The sequence below is a fragment of the Camelus ferus genome, chromosome 14, assembly GCF_009834535.1.
Source record: "Camelus ferus isolate YT-003-E chromosome 14, BCGSAC_Cfer_1.0, whole genome shotgun sequence".
NCBI classification, from domain to species: Eukaryota; Metazoa; Chordata; class Mammalia; order Artiodactyla; family Camelidae; genus Camelus; species Camelus ferus.
In genome coordinates this window covers 29,950,485-29,967,829 of record NC_045709.1, presented here as the reverse complement: position 1 = coordinate 29,967,829, position 17,345 = coordinate 29,950,485, and the positions used below count along the sequence as shown (strand labels likewise).

Below are 17,345 nucleotides of genomic sequence, written 5' to 3'. Positions count from 1 at the left end.
GAGCCATCATTTCTTGGGTTCCCATATGTTTCCATTTTGTTCCTCCCCCACCTTGTTTTGCTGAAATATGTTCTCAAGATATTTCTTCAGAAATTATAGAAAGATGATTTATTTAGTTCTTGCAAGTCAAAACTGTCATTTCTTCTTTCTTCGCTACCCAGGCAGTGGTCCATGCGGTGCTGTTCTGGGTTCTCTTGTAACTTAAAGGGAAACTTTCACCATGTCCGGAGCCCTTGATGTCCTGCAACTGAAAGAGGAGGACGTCCTCAAATTCCTTGCCGCAGAAGCCCACTTAGTTGGCGCCAGTCTTGACTTCCAAATGGAGCAGTCTCTCTGGGAGAGGAAAAGTGATGGTGTCTGAATCACAAATCTGAAGAGAGCCTGGGAGAAGCTTCTGTTGGCAGCTCATGTCACTGTTGCCCTTGGACACCCAGCTGATGTCAGTGCCACGTCCTCCAGGAAGACTGGCCTGCGAGCAGGGCTGAAGTCTGCTGCTGCCACTGGAGCCCCCCTGCTGCTGGCCGCTTCACTCCTGGAACCTGCACTCACCAGATCCAGGCAGCCTTCCGGAGCTGAGACTCCTGGTGGTTACTGATCCCAGGGTTGACCTCCAGCCTCTCCCATTGGCGTCTTACGTTAACCTGCCTACCCCTTCTCTGTGTAACACAGACCCCGCTCTGCACTGTGTGGACATCGCCATCCCTGCGACTACAGGGTGCTCACTCAGGGGGTCTGATGTGGTGGATGCGTGCCCGGGAGGTTCTGCGCATGCGCTGCAGCATCTCCCGTAAGCACCGTGCGAGGTCACGCCTGGTCTCTACTTCTACAGAGCTGTTGAACAGACTGCAAAGGAAGGAGGCTGTGGCCGTGCCCGAGGGGGAGTTCCAGGGGGAAGGGACCACTGCAGCTCCCGAGTTCACTGCTGCTCAGCCTAGGGGTGGCAGAGCGGTGAGGCGTGCAGGCGCCCTCTGTGCCTGCTCAGTGCTTCTCTCCTGAGACCCGAGCGCTCAGTCAGCCCCTGAAGGCTGGCCTGCAGCTCCCACCGCTCAGGACAGTAAGTAGCGACCACCACTGAGTGGTCTTAAGCTGTTCTTCCACAAACTCTCAAAGCGGAAATAGGTTGACAAAAAATAGTTTTAAAATTAAAAAAAAAAAAAAAAGAAAGAAAATTGTCATTTCTTGTTCTTCTATTAGAATGATAATTTGGCTAAAAAAGGATTTCTTGGAATTTTTTTAGGTTCACAATGATTTTTCCCCAAGCATTTTGCAGACACAATTCCTCAGCAGTCTAGGATCTAGAATTGCTGACATGTTCTAAAGCCAGGGAACACCACTTCCTCCGAGGATGTATCTTGGAAAGCATGTCACCCTGTTAATAAGAAAAAGTTGGACATATTACAAAATCCCATTTATTCTTGACTCCGTCAGAGAGTTGAGATTTCGGGGAAACCAAATAGCCTAAAACCAAAGGACAGACGGGCTTTCAGAAGAGAGACTGGAACATGAAGACTGACTCATTTGTAGCAGAGCACGAGCAGAGGACGGGCTGCCAGTGTCCCCTTTCACTGGATATGAGCAAGCTCTGTGACAGGGGCTGGTGACAGAGCACGGTGGACGCAAAGCTGTGCCAGCTTCTGCGGCCAGACCTGGAGACACTGGCAACTTCTCCTTTCTCTCTTTTGAAGAAGTCTCTCTCAGAATCCCTGGCAATCATACAAGGAGTCAAGTTTGACTGTCCCTCAGCTCTCCATAGTGGACAAGCCACCTGTGGACACTTTAAATTGGTACCACTGAGTACCACCTTTAGTCACCTTTACTCAGGACCAGATGTGTGCAAGTATCCAAACTGAATCTTACAAAGGTATCTGTTTGCCAGCTGAATGCAACATATTTGTCACATAAAGGAGAGAAACTCAGCTGAGTTTCCTTCCTAAAATTTGGAACCGCAAAATCACGAGGTATGATACAATTGCTGTTTTAAGCTGTCAGTTTTGGTAAAATTTGTTATTCCACAAGAGATAAATGGAACAGTGGGGCTGACTGAGTGCCTTTTATGTTGTATTAAATTTTTTCAAAAACTTCATTACAAGCAATGTGATATATAAATCTACCATTTGACATGACACTACTTGGCATTCTTTGACCAAAAAAGTACATTTCATAAGTTTCAACCAAGTATTAATTTTGACAGGTACTCTGGGGACCATTGATCAAATCAGAACTCATACCCAGGGATGTTTAACGAGTAGGAATTCTTCGTATCAGAAGCCTGGAACCACAAGTGACAAAACCATGCCATCTAGTTTTACCTCTGATGAGGTTTGGTTAAATAATATAACTGACCAAATAGGATGCATTTCAGTTGGTTAAATACTAATGCTCAAGACATGTGGATTGCCTGGTGATACTGCATATACATCCTCCCATTTTAGGAAGAGGTCATGAGTCTCCAGCAGATTCAAGAGCCCGGACAGTTGGAACCCAAGGTGTGATTCTGAAATGGCTTTGTATCCAGCTGCCGACTCAATGATATCGGGACAATTATCTGACCCTAAGTTAGGCTGAAATTTGTCCTCAGAACCTTTTGTCTTCTGGCTTGAGTAAACAGTTTACACTATGTGCAACTAGAGAATATAAAAAGCAGAGTCATGGCTTCATTAAGTTTAGTGCAATTGATTTTGTCCCTGCGTGGTGGTCCTCATCTGCATGTACAGCAGAAGCCTGTCTGAGACTGTAAGGAAGGGGATCTCTAACTCTTGCCCACCACTACACACAGAAGGCTAACAATATTACTAAAAAGGACCCAGGTAATTATAAATAACACCACCAACTGAAGTCAGGTCACATGTAGAGCAGGCTGATAGCCTGCCCCCTTTTGCTGCCAATGGATCAAAAGTAGGGAGAATTTTACTGGGCGGCCCCACCCCATGCATCAGCAGCCCGGACTCTCTCCAGACTGTACGCTTCATTATGACCACACACAACTCTCCAGTATCTGACTGACTGTCAAGTCCAAGTGACTCTCCTCTTTGGAGATGGACCTACGGAGGTCAACTGACTTGCACAATTCTTCAACTATTCACCTTCAGTTATTCACCATTTCTGAACCCAATTCTCATTCTCTGGTTGCCTACCTGTGGCTATGAACCCCAAATCTCTCTAGGTCCCCAATTAGAAGATCACGACTCACTTTCTCGGCTTCAGCCTGTCACACACACTTCAGATGCGGCTTGCTACTTCCCTCCCACCTCCCATATGCTTGCTGTTTTCTGTGCATTCCTTTAAAGGGCAGCAAAGATTGGGGAAGATAAGCCAACAAGTATGTATGGTCAGTCTGCCATCTTGAATTCAAATTTGCATTTAACAAGTTCATTTTAGTTTCAAAGAGTTGCATTTCAAAGCACCAGAGATATTAGGTCTCTATCAATCACAAAGCCCCTCCCCGACCCCAAATCTATCAGTTTATTGAACACTATGCCTTGGCTCCAGCGTGCATGCCTTTTGTATGCCGTATCTCTAATGCTTAGTCCTCTGAAATCTAGGCATTCCTCTCCAATGCAGACGTGCTCCAAATTTTAAATGTGCATTTGAAATGATTAAAGGCCAGAGAGAGCTCCCTACCTCTTTCCAAGAGAAAAAGTGAAGACTGCACAGGGGAGAATGCTGGACTGGGCACTGAAGGGGAGAAAGTCTGGCAGGTGAACAAAGTGAAGAAGGGAGTTGCAGGCAGAGGATGCAGAGACAAGATGGCTTCTCTGGGAAATAAGAAGCTTTTTAATGTGTTTAGAAAACAAGGAACACCCCCCCCCCAGCTCCACCCCTTTCTTTTCGGCCACTGTAGTCAGAAAGAGCGATGTTCTGATTTACTGGCCGTAGATATCAATCCTCTGTAGTTAGACAGAGAGAATTGCCAGGTGTTAACAAGGTCGCAGGTGTGGTCAGGACAGTGGGTGGCAGATCTGGGTTTAACTTCAAACCCTGCCATTTCTTTGCTGTGTAATTCTGGAAAAAATCACTAGACTTCTTTGAGATTTAGTTTCCTCATTTGTAAACTACGCCCAATAAAATGCAGACCTCAAAGGACAGTGATGATGAGATAATGCATGTAAATTCGCCATTACCAAGCAAAATCAATACTTGCTGTTAACAGCTATCATACACTAAACTTATTATTTTTTAAATTCTACAATATTGATATTACAGGTATCTACACTAAATCTTTCTATATGACTGTATCAAACAGTGCTACAATTGCTCAAAAAAAGAAAGATTTAGGTTATTGCAATTATAATATCTTCATCTGTACAAACTGGACACTGAATATTTTGAACTCATCCTCTGTTCTTTCACATTGCAGTGTGAACATTACAAGACTCCGGGATGCATGTTCAATTGAATAGACAGCTATTAAGATGCCAAATAAGTTGTGGACAAAGCAAAATCTGATTAAAGTTTCTCTGAATTTCTTCTAGACTATTCCTCACAATCAACAAAATTAATTGGTTACTAATAAGAGAGAAGCACTGAGTCCCTTTAGCATCAGAATTAGAAATAACCAGACTTTGTGATCAAACTGGGTTAATTTGCTCTTTGGCAAAAGGAGCATTAACTCAAAAGCTGTTACTATGAATACTGAGACCACATGAAGTTAAACTCAATGAAGAACAATTGCGTAGACATCAGAAAGCACAATATTCCACTTGAAAAAATTCCTAGAACACAATGTCTGAATACTCTGACTTGAAATGATAAAGGACATTTAATCATTGACACGTCAGTTTTGATATCAGTGGGATAAGAAGTGGTGATGCTGGAAGCGTCTGTCCCTGAAATCCCCATGGCATTCACTTAGAACATCTCCCCTCCAATCTGCCTGCAGGGTTTGTCTTAAAGAAGGATGCCGTTCTTCGAAGCTCCATAATTCAGCTTGAGTAGAGTGGAGCAAAAATGCATTCACAAAAATGGATATTACCCTTTTTTAAATTTAAAAGATTTAGTTTTTCTTGCACCTTGAGTTTACTCCCCTTCTCTCATTACCTGCAACAGCCCCTTTCTTTCCACCCATTCAGCCACACTCACTGACTTTTCTAATGACAGGACAGAAAGCTCAGTAGGTATGAAGTCACCGACAGAAGGATGCCCCAGGTGCTATCATGTTTGACCTCCCTGCCTTAGTCACTTTGAGCTACTGTAACAAAAATGCCATGGATCAGGGGTTTAAACACAGAAAATTATTTTTCACAGTTCTGGAGGCCGAGAAGTCCAAGACCAAGGTGTGAGCTCACTTGGCTCCTGGTGAGAACTGTCTTCCTGGGTTTCAGATGGATGCCTTACGCTGTATCTGCTCATGACAGAAAGAGAGGGACCATGTCTCTCTCATCTGTCTTCTCACGAGAACACCAAAACCACAGATGAAGGCTCTGCCCTCATGGCCTCCTCTAAACCCAGTCATCTCCCAAAGGCCCCTCATCCTACCACCACATGTTGGGAATTAGGGCTTCACCATATGCATGTTGAGGGGACACAGACATCTGATCCAAGGCACTCCCCATCATCCACACCAGCCCCTCCGCAGGGATGCTACTACATAAAACCAGGCTGCACCAGGAGGTCAGAGGCAGCATCCATCCCCCACAGGATGCTGGAGTGGCTGTATCAGGACCACAGGCACACAGGAAATAAAATAATGGACTTCAGGGCCAAACAAAAAGATAGATACCAAGCTGAGTCCCACACGGGCCCTCTCTGCTCATGAGAGGGGACGTTAACCCCAATATGCCCACAAGAGAGAATTACCTCCTTTCAAAAAGTGGACCTACCTAGAAATACATAGTTTTTTAACCAGAAGAAATATATATATAAAGATAAAATCACTTCTCTCAATGGAGTGGATTTAAACCTTTGATCGTTTACAGATACAACTGCAAAATTGATATTTCTTGATATCTTGATTGTGGACACTCTAAGGTTTCTTATTAGGATAATAAATGCTAATGGAAAGTGAATTAAATGACTAAAAGAGGGTATGGCAGAGTAAGAAAAAGGATTTTGGAACAAAACCTAAGGAGGTGTCCCATCTCCGTAACTGCCATTGAATAGCTGTGTGACCCTAACTGTGTCATTTAAATTCTCCATTTCATTTTCTTAGCAGTAAAATGGGGAAACAGCAGCACACAGCTCCTTTGTGCTCTTATGGGGTTCATTTAAGACAGTCCATGGGAAAGCACCTTCGATCCTGTAGAATGCTGTTAAAAACTGGATTGCCATTGTATTCTGGTATTTCCTTTGGAATTGAGAAAGAGAAATACGAATTTGTGTCTGTTGAATTTTCTCCATCATTTCTCCACATATCTTGCCTTGACCTATGCACTTGCTGTTTAAGGTGTGTGTTTAATTGGTGCATATGCACTAGAAAAGGGAAAAGTTTATTTCAGCTGATACCCTCACTCTACTTAAATCTATTTAAAGCTACTTAAATCGAGTCCCCAAAAGTGGGTGGCTATGGCTTTGGCATTTAGACGCCACCTGCTGCTCTTTGCGCAGATCCTTTGCATCGGCCACCATGTCAACTTGCCATCACAAATATTATGACTACTCACTTACAGGTGCAACCCTGCGGATGCTGCCATTAAAACTGGCATTGCATATAAAAAGCAAATTATATTAAATGCTATTCTCATACATTTAAATGCATGTTATGGATTCTATTAATTGTCTTCATTGATAATTCTAGCTTCTACAATAATCGTTCTCAACTTCTAAGCTGTCCTACTTTTTGGGACGAAGAATAACAACTTATGCTTTCTCTAGAGAATTTCTTATCACAAGATTAAACCAACAGAGACAGATTTCAATTCATTTGAAATTTTTTCTCATCTTTGATTTGTTTGTTAAATCATGTGTTTGTTAAATCATCATTTGCAATTTCTAATTTGTAGCACTAATTGCATCTACTTTGAATTCCATATGAAATCATCTTCATAAAAAGGTGTAATTTACTGTAACATATTTATATGAGCTCTTCATCACCTTTCCTTTTCTGTTTTATATATTTTTAAATGGTGAAACAAATTATAAAAAGAATGTTTATTCCTATTCAATAACTCAATATTTATTAGACTTCATTATTAGAATAAATTATTCAAAAATATTGAGCTATTTAGTGACTGCTTTTGATGCCAATTACATTAGCTTGCATTATAAAAAAACTACATTTATTTCTAACCACTTATATAGTGCTTGCTATGAGCCCGGTACTGTTCTATATGGATTATATAAACCTCAAATCAACCCCATGATATAGGTACTATTATTATTTATTTTTCATAAATGAAGAAACTGAGACACAGAAAGAGTAACTAAATTGATCAATGTCCCATAACTAGTATTCTGCAGAACCAGGATATAAATGTACACAGTCTAACTCTATATGGTTCGTGCTTTTAAAAATATGTCATTTGTTCTCACATTTGAATATGCATGAGAATCATCTCAAGAGATTGTTGAAACATGGCTTTTTGGGTCCAATGCTCAGAAATGTAGAGGTTCACAGTGGGGCTCACAAATCTGTGTTTCTAACAAGCGCACGAATGCTGCTGATGCTACTAGTCCAGGCGCCCCTTTGAGAACCACTGACCTACACAGTGCTGACCCTCCTGAGACGATGATCAAAGACCCCATGACACGAACCTCTGGGGTATTTATTAGTTAAAATCTGACAACACTAAATATGTTTTATTTTGGAAGAGATAGAAGTTCATCAACCAACAGAATACAGGTAATGTTAATACTTGGCCTTGAATACGTTGTAAAAGCGTCTTTCCGTAGAGATTTAGAATTAAATAGCTCTGTGTTTCAACACTTTCTCTGACAGTTATGCTAGCACGATATGGAGAAAATTGAGTACCTTCCCTAAACTCCAATTTCCTCAATTGTAAAATGGGCATAATAGTTGCTTCACTGAGTTTTTGAGTGGATTAGTTAAGATAATATGAGTATAGTTATCTCCCACAAGAACTCAGCAGCTGCTCAGTTAGAAGTTATTTTCCTTCTTGGCTTACTCTATAAACAGGTGAAAGTCAGAAATTGTTCAAATTCATCACTAATACACTGTGAAGAAGATGGAGAAATGGCATAAAAAGAGGGATTAAAACATTGGGAGTTATATATTGACAAAGTTCTTGTTTCGTTCAATTGGGAATTCAGTTAATTTTATAACAAAAGTAAAAACATTTCCTGACAACCTTTCTTACTAACAGCTTGGGTGAAGTGATTAAAAGTCATTATACTCTCCTGAAAGTCACTTTCCAGTAAGAGTTCATTAAGCACTTTAAACTCTGGGGCATGATCATAGAGAACAGAATACTAATTGTTAAAAATAAACGTCATGTCTGAACTGACTGAATTAATCTCTTTTCAATATGTTATGGAATGTTCTCTAACTACGTGTAATTCTTAACTATTGTTTCCTTCTTTTCTGATCTTTGAAGCTGTTGTTCATCTCTGTCTCCATTTTCCATGTTATGTATCAGGGGACCACGGTGTGACTGAAGATTTTACCCTTAGATACAACGTCGGGCCAGAAGAGGGTAGGAAAGAATTGTGGCATCAGTGATAGGACTGCCATCAAAACACCACCTCGGTGACCTTATTAACTTTCAGGGGTCTCTGAATAATTGCAAAGACTGTTGTTATGTTAGAACCGATTTGAAGCATTTGATTGTTCTCTGATTCCATGTTGCTATATCTTGGCTAATGACTGATAAGTGGGAGAATGCAAACTCACATGCAAAATCTTCTAAAATAGAATAGACACCATTTGCTTGGAAGGGTTGTCTTCCAGAGAACAGGCAAAAGTATATGGAGGTAGAAGGCAGAACACTAATTATCTTTCAGATGGGCCGTGAGAGGACCTACTAGGACATGGCAATATTCTATTGTTGTCTTATTTTATTGGCGTGCTGGTTACATGGATTCACTTAAAATCCATAGAGCTTATGGTTTATGATTTGTGTACATTTCTGTATATACATACAAACTTTCAATAAAATTTTACTTAAAATAATAAAGTAAGTTCCTAACCTCAGGGTATGCTCCCATGCTCCCATTTTCCCTGTTTATAGGACAGGCTGAGAAGACTAAATCGCAAAAACTATTTATTCACTCCTAAATTTTTTTATTTTGGGTAGGCCATTCAAAGCAGCATTAAAAAGACAACTTTTTCTTGAACAAAGTATTTTTATTTCATGGTCTGTGTAAATATACATTTCAAAAGATTGTAAACCATTTCAAGTTTTATGGTTAGTTCTTGGTTTCCATTTCTTTTTACAAATCAAAAATCATCTCTGGATAAAAATCAGTGACCTAAATTCAGAGACATGATCCAGGACAAACCTGTCTAGTGTTGGAAAGATAAAACTTTGCCATCTTCTAGATTTATTTCTCTTGCTCCTATGCTCCAACAGCATCATTTCAGTTTCCAAAGACTCTAGAATAATTTGTTTTCTCTAAACCAATTTGTAGCATGTCAAAGTGAAATTGCAGTTTTACAACCACCTGGGGGAACAAGCAATCCCCTTCCATAAATAAAAAAGTGATCTGCATAAATATGTTCTAAGATATCCCTATAGACTTTCAGAATTTTGTGTACGGAGGGAAGAGGTGTGAGTAGAAACAATTAGAACACTTCTGTGAGGCAAGTTACAGCCTTCACTTCATTTGCCATATTCTAATTGTCTAATAAATTAATACCGATGTGAGAGCAGATTTGCACACATTTCATTTGGGATTAGAGCCAGCTTAGTCAGATAAACACGTATCTTTCCACTGAGTTACATGTTCCACAGTAAAAACTCAGAAAAGAGTCCTTCAGCAAAAATGAATAACATCATGTTCAAAAGAACCGATATATTGAGCTTGAAATTTTGGAATTATCTTGCATTATACTGATCATCTAAGTATTTTTACATTAATCAGCCTTAAATGTCCTTTCTTCTATGCACTTGATTCTTCTTAAGCAGACAGATAAGCCACAGATAAAGCAGAATCAACACCTTCCCATTGACAAGCCTGTCAGCAGGGTCTGGAAAACTAACACAGATAAGAGGGTAGAAAAAATATTTTTTGAAATAAATGCCTTCATTCATCCCTTTCCAAAAATGGACGGTGTTCTGAGTATTCAGGCTGACACTTAAAGCCTGAGTCCAGTGCAAAGCAATGCTAGCAGAATCCAGAGTCTGTAAAATGTTCTGCGGTGCATCCGTCTTCTAGAGAAAGGATTCCATGTTGTCAGCCAGAGCAGGATGACTAAACTGAATCAGGAATCTGAATTTGCCTGTAATTATGCAATCACCTTGAGCAAATGCAGCCTCAATTAGTAATCACCAGCATGGCCTCACACTAGAAGAGCTCTGATTGTGAGTTTTACATACTTCCAACAAGTGGCCTCCCCCAACAAGTCGTACCTTCTATCAAAGCCTCGTCACTATCTCAAACGTTTCACAAACACTTACTTCCACTTTATCGCACATCACGTTTCTTGTCCCTGAATGCCACTTCTACTGGTTCTACTTAATGTTTTCCACCTTCTCCAAAACACTGGTTACCATCTTTCCGCTGGGAAATCTTCCCAGTTAGCCTTTATTTATCATACCAAACACAAGTAGAAAAGGAGGCCACTTCCTTACTGTGAGTTCAAGCATCAGAAAGTACTCAGCTGTCTAGAAAACTTACCCATCGATGTCCAATGACTTAATTTCAACTCTTTAAAAGAAACTGTAACAGTTTAAGCATTTTGATTCATTTGTACTGATTATTCATTAAACTTAATGGTCTATTACTATGTGGTAAGTTCACCCAATATGAAGAAAGTAGAATTTACTCCTTGCTTTCGGGTTCATCACAGCCAAAAGCGAGAATCAGACATGAGAACCACTAATAAAAATACCGTATAACTATAAGAATCAATGGGGAAACCATGAGAGAGTAATTCATTCTTCAGAGAGTGTGGGGGATGTGCTGGGGATTTCAAAAAAAGAAGAAATACTCGAATTGGTTATTAAATATTGAATCAGAATTCACAAGGGAATTAGGCAAGAGAAGCCTTTTCTAGGCAGAATAAAAAAGTGAAAGCATTTAGTTGTGGGGTGGGGGAGCATTCTTGGCTCAGAGAACTCTAGCAGCTCAGAATCACTGGAGATTTGGGGGACGTGAAAATAAGCAGTGGAAGCTGCACCCAGGTCAGGATGATCTTGTGCACCTGTTCGTGTGCTGGACGTGCTCTGGCGAGCGGCAGCAGCACAGAGGGTTAGGGGAGGTGAAGGAAGGATGGTGAGAAATTTCAATAGGAAGGAGGAAAATACGTCCTTCTTTCTAGCTGCTCTTGTTAAAAGACTTAGTCATTCTCGATTCCTTTCAGATACTCTGCAGTTCATTCTGCCCACACAAACTGCACCTGCAGGCGTGGTTACCACAGACAAAAAGTTATATTAGAAGCACTCAAATTTCCTAGTTCCGAAACCCCTTAACTATTGATCCTAAAGAAGCAGTGAGGAATGTGAGTAATTAGAATCTGTAGACTATTTTAGGCCTCCTTTTGCTTCTTTTAACCAATAATATCAAGGTTTTTTTCTTGTTGAACTTTTAATGCATATAAGAAATAGTGAAGTAGCCAACATCAGTCTGAGCAGTCCTAGAAGTGATGGGCAAGCAGCAGGACGGGGCTGCAGGGGCAGGAAGGCGGGGAAGAGGAGAGACCGTGGAGGTGACAGACAAGCTTTATTTTCTTCACAGTTTTTTCTGAGTATTATTCTGCCTTATAAGCAGACTCCTTCACATTCGAATTGTGGATGGGGTTCTATTCATGAACATGCTTATTGTGCTTTACAGGTTTATCAAATATCTTTGAAATTACTTTGAATAACAAGTATATTTGAGCTTCTCTGGCATTTTCTAAAGCAATGGGTTTTGAATTCTTCTTTTAAGGTTGGAGACTAAAAATATTTGACTGAACAATTTAACAGTTAAAATGGTTTCAGGGTGTTAGAAAGCTCATATTCATTTCAGAGTACAGCCCACTCAGGATTTTTTGAGATTGACCTGATTATCAATTACACTTAAATAGATGATGTAAGTTTTGTTTCACTTTTTAACTTTCCATTTATTATAGCAAATTTGTTAGAGTGTAACTTGGAGAGATGGTATATTCAATTCTGTTGGTCTTCTCCTTTAATTGACCACATATTCAGGTAATGAAATTTGGAACTCACTGGAATCATTATCATAGCTTGGTAAAATACAGTACTGGTACCACTTCATGTATTGGGGTGGGGGGGAATCTAGTAAAACAAAAGGCTGTAGTAAGTACCAAATTATTTTTATGTGTATTTCCAGATCTTCAGAGAAAGTTTAGAGAGATCTTAGACCCACTGTACCTTAACTAGGAAATAAATTTTTAAATGCAAGACTTAACCATTAATAGTAAAAGCCTGCAATTTAAAAAAATCTAGCCTTCTTTTACAAATGATATTTTCTTAAATTGTACCTAAACCTTTGCCAAAGGTCGCCTAAAATTATTTTCTTGTGTAATGAAAGGAAAAAAATAACAATACATAATTTATTCAGCTTCAACAAGTTCAATTTATAACCTTGGAAAACGCCCCAGAAAGGTAAAAAGACTTTAGCACACACCTAATTTAAGCACTGGCTCTGGTGTCACCATTGGCTCTGGTCACACTGAAAGGCCTTTATTTGTCACTTTGTTCCAGCATGATTGCGTAAATGTGACTGAAATATATAATGCATTCTTTTCCAAGCAATTGATTCTTTTTTCAGTTAGTGTGGGCATAGTCTATTAGGCAATTGACTGTGGTTAGCTCAATTATAGAAAATATAATTCATTTGGTTTAGAAACTTAACTGACAAGGCAAGTGAACTCTGGCTAACCTCAGTGGGACAGAAATGGAGACCAACAAGGCCAGAGCACCCAGTCACACTAGAAGAGGGATCCACAGGAACAACTTTGTGGATACACGAGAGTGTGGTGCAGTGTTTTCCATTTTAGCATGATTGGGTTGCAAAAAAAAAACCAAAAAAACAGGAGAAAGCTTTATATTCATCAAAAAAGGGTTTTTTTGGAGAAACAATGTCATATGGGCTTGCATTCATTAATGATAAAAATTACTGGGTATACACCAAAATCTCTACCCAACGGTCATTTCACTGTGAATTCTAGAAGTGTTTATATTTTCTGTAATGTTTGATGAAAACATCTCACTGTTCTTTTTTACTTAAAGAGATCACTCCCACCATATTGAAGAGAAAAGCAAAATTTAAACCCTAAAATGTATCATTAAATTTGTGCATTAAGATTAATATCCTAAAATTTTTGCATAAAGATCAATGCCTATCACGTGGCTTTTGTAAGAAATAGAAAAACTAAATTGTTTTGTTTTGTTTCTTTGAAGCATAATTTTTCATGTTACATTAATTCAATAAAAACAGTTAAAAATCCTACTTGTAATAATTAAATGAATTCACAGGCTCCAAGGAAAGAATAACTGCATAAAAATAACAAATATCCAGGTAGCCCTTAACAGTTTATAAAATGTTTTTCACAAATAGTATCTTCTAATTTTTATAGTACTCAGTGTTGCAAAGAGGTTCAGTAAATAGCCAAAGCTAATACCAAACAGGTAGACCTTGGGGGAAAGTTGGTGTCTCTAACACTGTTTTTCTTATATTAAATTTTAGATAGTCCTGAGTACCTACAGTAGTTGTGATAAGTATATGAAGAAAGAACGACAAATAGCGCACCAAATCTAAGACAAGATGAGAGCCAACACTGGTGGAGGAGAGGGTAGCCTGAGGGTGAGATGCTTCTGAACCTTCCAAATGCTAAACTGGGAATTTTTCTTTCAGGGCAAGAGTTGTGTTCTCTGCACCTCCATCTCCAGCTCAACAGTGCTTGACACACAGTGAGAATGGTAGGCAAAAACAAGCAACTTAATTGAATTTAAACACAGTATTAGCACATCTATTTGAGTACTGACAAAATAATTCATATTTATAACATTTATTAGAATTCCTTAATACATTTTTAAAATTTGGATTTCCTAATATTCCTTTTGAAAATCTTTACTGTGAGTTAGATGCCACATGCTTCCTCCATATATTATTTTCCTTTACACCTTTTGTGACAAGAAAATTGATATAGTACAGCTTGGTGATGATAGTTATGAATACTCTTTTGCAAATTTGAAAATTGCCAAGAGAGATCTTAAAAATTTTCATCAGAAAAATAAATTGTAACTATGTATGGTCATGGATGTTAACAAGATTTACTGTGGTGATCATTTTGCAATATATACAAAAATCCAATTATTATGTTGTATACCTGAAACTAATATAATGTTATATTTCAATTTTCCCTCAATTAAAAAAAGATAATTGATATATTCTACTGCATAAGCTTCCTTATGCAACAGCTGGTGGGTTTTGATTGTAAAGATTTTCTACATCCAGTGGAATTCTAATTGATTCAAGATTGGCTTCTTCTCTATCTTAAACTCTATTTCTTGCCTCTGCAAAACTAGGAGGGAAATACAAAATAACTTTACCTTGGCCTTAAGAGGCTAAACTCAGGCTAATTAAATTAGATTAGTTGGCCATGCAGCTCATGAATTTAGGACTCACGTTTTGGTCACAAACTGTGCAACAGACAGATCAAAAGCAGGTTAGTAGAAAAGAGTTCAAAAACACATTAGCGAACAAGTCAGAAGAAGTGTGTAGACACCTAAACAGAAAGTCAAACTACACAGATAATCATGATGTGGAAAGAGATGTGTGCCATGGAAATATGGGGTTTTACCACACACTACACGTGAGGATTCTATTCAGTCATTACCTTGGACTTCTATTTCCTCATTAACATATAAAGCAATGAACTAGGGGTATATAAAAGCTAAACTCCTTCAAAATATAAAGTTTTATAATATATTGACGTTTTGTAATATACTCAGTATCTTTGATTATGGGTGTTAAAATTATATAAACATCAAATATGTGAGACTATATTTTCTCTTTTCTTATTGTAAGTCAATCAATATAAAAATGACGTCTAAAGAAATCATGCTTTCAAAACCAGCAGATTATAATTTCCTTTCCCTAGGATGTAAGATATTCTAGTAAGAAGTTCTTCTTTGTTAAAATCTTAAAATTTTCAGATATTCAGTTGATGTCACGTGGAGGAAACAGCAGCATCCTTAATAGTTACTTGATTTTGGCATCTAAGGATTTTTATGCCTTCAGATGTATCCTGTGATAGTTTTCAACTCTCTGTTTATGTACAAAGTTAATCAAGAAGAGAATAAAATGGTGCTTTAACACAAGCTAAGGATGGAAAGGAAAAGATACTTAACAGCTGCCCAATATACGTCTAGCCTTGAATGAAAGCTAATGCGTGTCCGTTCAGCTAGGTATCATAGAAAGCGATAGGCTGCGAGCAGTAACGGCACTTTTAAATAATCACTGCAGCTGTGACACAGCCCCACTGTCAGTTCATCGCTGTCAGTGCCAGCAGCAACAGCTCTTCTCAGGTTATCTAATGCTCCCAAAACTTAATGTCTTAAAATAGTACCAGTGATTTCACTATATCTCAGGGCTTTTGTGGATCCAAAACTGGGGAGGATCTCAGCTTGGTGGAGCAGGTCAAAGCTGCTCTATCTCTTGATGTTGTCTCAGTCTCTCTATCCAAGCTAGTTTGGGCTCCTTAGAACATGATAACCTCAAGGTAGTCAGTGGGCTGATACAGTGGTTAGCAGCTTCAAGAGCAAGTACTCCAGTGACCAAGGCAGGAGCTGCATCACTTTTCATGATCTAAACTCAGAGACAACTCTGTTTGCAAGTGAGTCACAAATCTGCCCTTACTGAAGATGGTGGGACTTAGGCTCTACCTCTTGATGGGCAAATAACATCAAGGTTCTAAGAAAGTATGTGGTACAGAAGACATTACAGTCGTGATCTTGGCGAAAACAACCTACCATAATCCTGATTTCTCCTTTATGCACCTTCATCCTCCCTGACCATCCCGCACACTCATCACCTTGCATGATGCTAGCAATTACCAAATAGAACACTTAAGGCAAATCTCTTTTTATAAAGAAGTATACACCCCAATACAGTCATCTATACTCATTTGTTCTGGCCTTGAAGCACAAAGATTTCTCGGTACGATAATTTTTTCTCTCTCCTTCTCTCCTCTCCTGTATCTTCCCCCCTCTCTTTTCCTCTTTCCTATACACATGCACACACAGAGCTCTTTGAGGAGGAACTGTGTTTTATTTTTTCACACCCAGCTGGTAAAGTTTTGTATGTGAATGTGTGCATGAATAAATGAAGTAATTCATCTCTAGAAATAAGAAATTTTCTAAAGTAATATATTCTCTATTTTTTTTTTTAGAAAATTACCACAATCTTAGCCACTTTAAATAACATACATTCATTAGTTTCCATGAGTCACAAGTCCAGGTACACACTGGCTAGATTCTCTGCTCAGCCATCACCTCACAGGCCAAAATCAAGATATTGGCCAGGACTGTGATGATGATTGCTCCACTTGGTTCCTGGCACAAATCATTCATTTCAGTTTGAGAATGCACAGGACCAGCGGAAGAGAGGCCCTCTGCTGTGTCCTATGGATCGCACTTGAACGGTCTCTGACCTCTTTTAAAGTCTCATCTGATTAAATGAGATTCACCCAGAAAAAGATCCTTTATGTTCAATATAAAGTCAACTGATCTGAGCATTTACTTCTTCCCACAAAACGTCTTTACCTTTGCGTATAACTTAACATATCCCATCACCTTCGCCATATTCTGTTTGCGAGAAGAAAATTACAAGCCCCACCCACACTTAAGAGGAGGGCACAATTCACAAGGTCTGGGTCAGCGGTGTCCTCTTACACTCCTTCCCACTACAAGTCACAACACTTGAAACTGGAGTTTAAAATGTCCCCCACACTGCAAAGTAACTTTAGGATAACTCTAGTTGACCGACAGTTTCTTTCAGATGGGAATTTTACCATTGTCTCTTTTTTTCTCCACATTTTACCAACCAGACAACTGTCTAAAATAATTAATTGGTGGTGCCCAATTGATATTTTCCTATTATTTAAAAAAAAAAACCTAATATATTGCACTGTTTCTGAATACATTAGTAAATAATTTTAAAAATAATAACGTATGTGGAATTATTCCTCCTTTTTTCAGGATGCACAGAAAAATATAAAGGGCACAGAATAACATTGAGGGAAATGAAGATCTTTGTGAAAGGAGAAGGCAATGAATAAA

At 39.0% G+C, this 17,345-nt stretch overlaps 1 pseudogene; it reads left to right on the top strand.

Moving 5' to 3' along the window:
* Positions 1-220: 220 nt before the first annotated feature.
* LOC106731128 lies at positions 221-1,062 on the top strand (annotated as a pseudogene).
* The last annotated feature ends 16,283 nt before the right edge of the window (positions 1,063-17,345 follow it).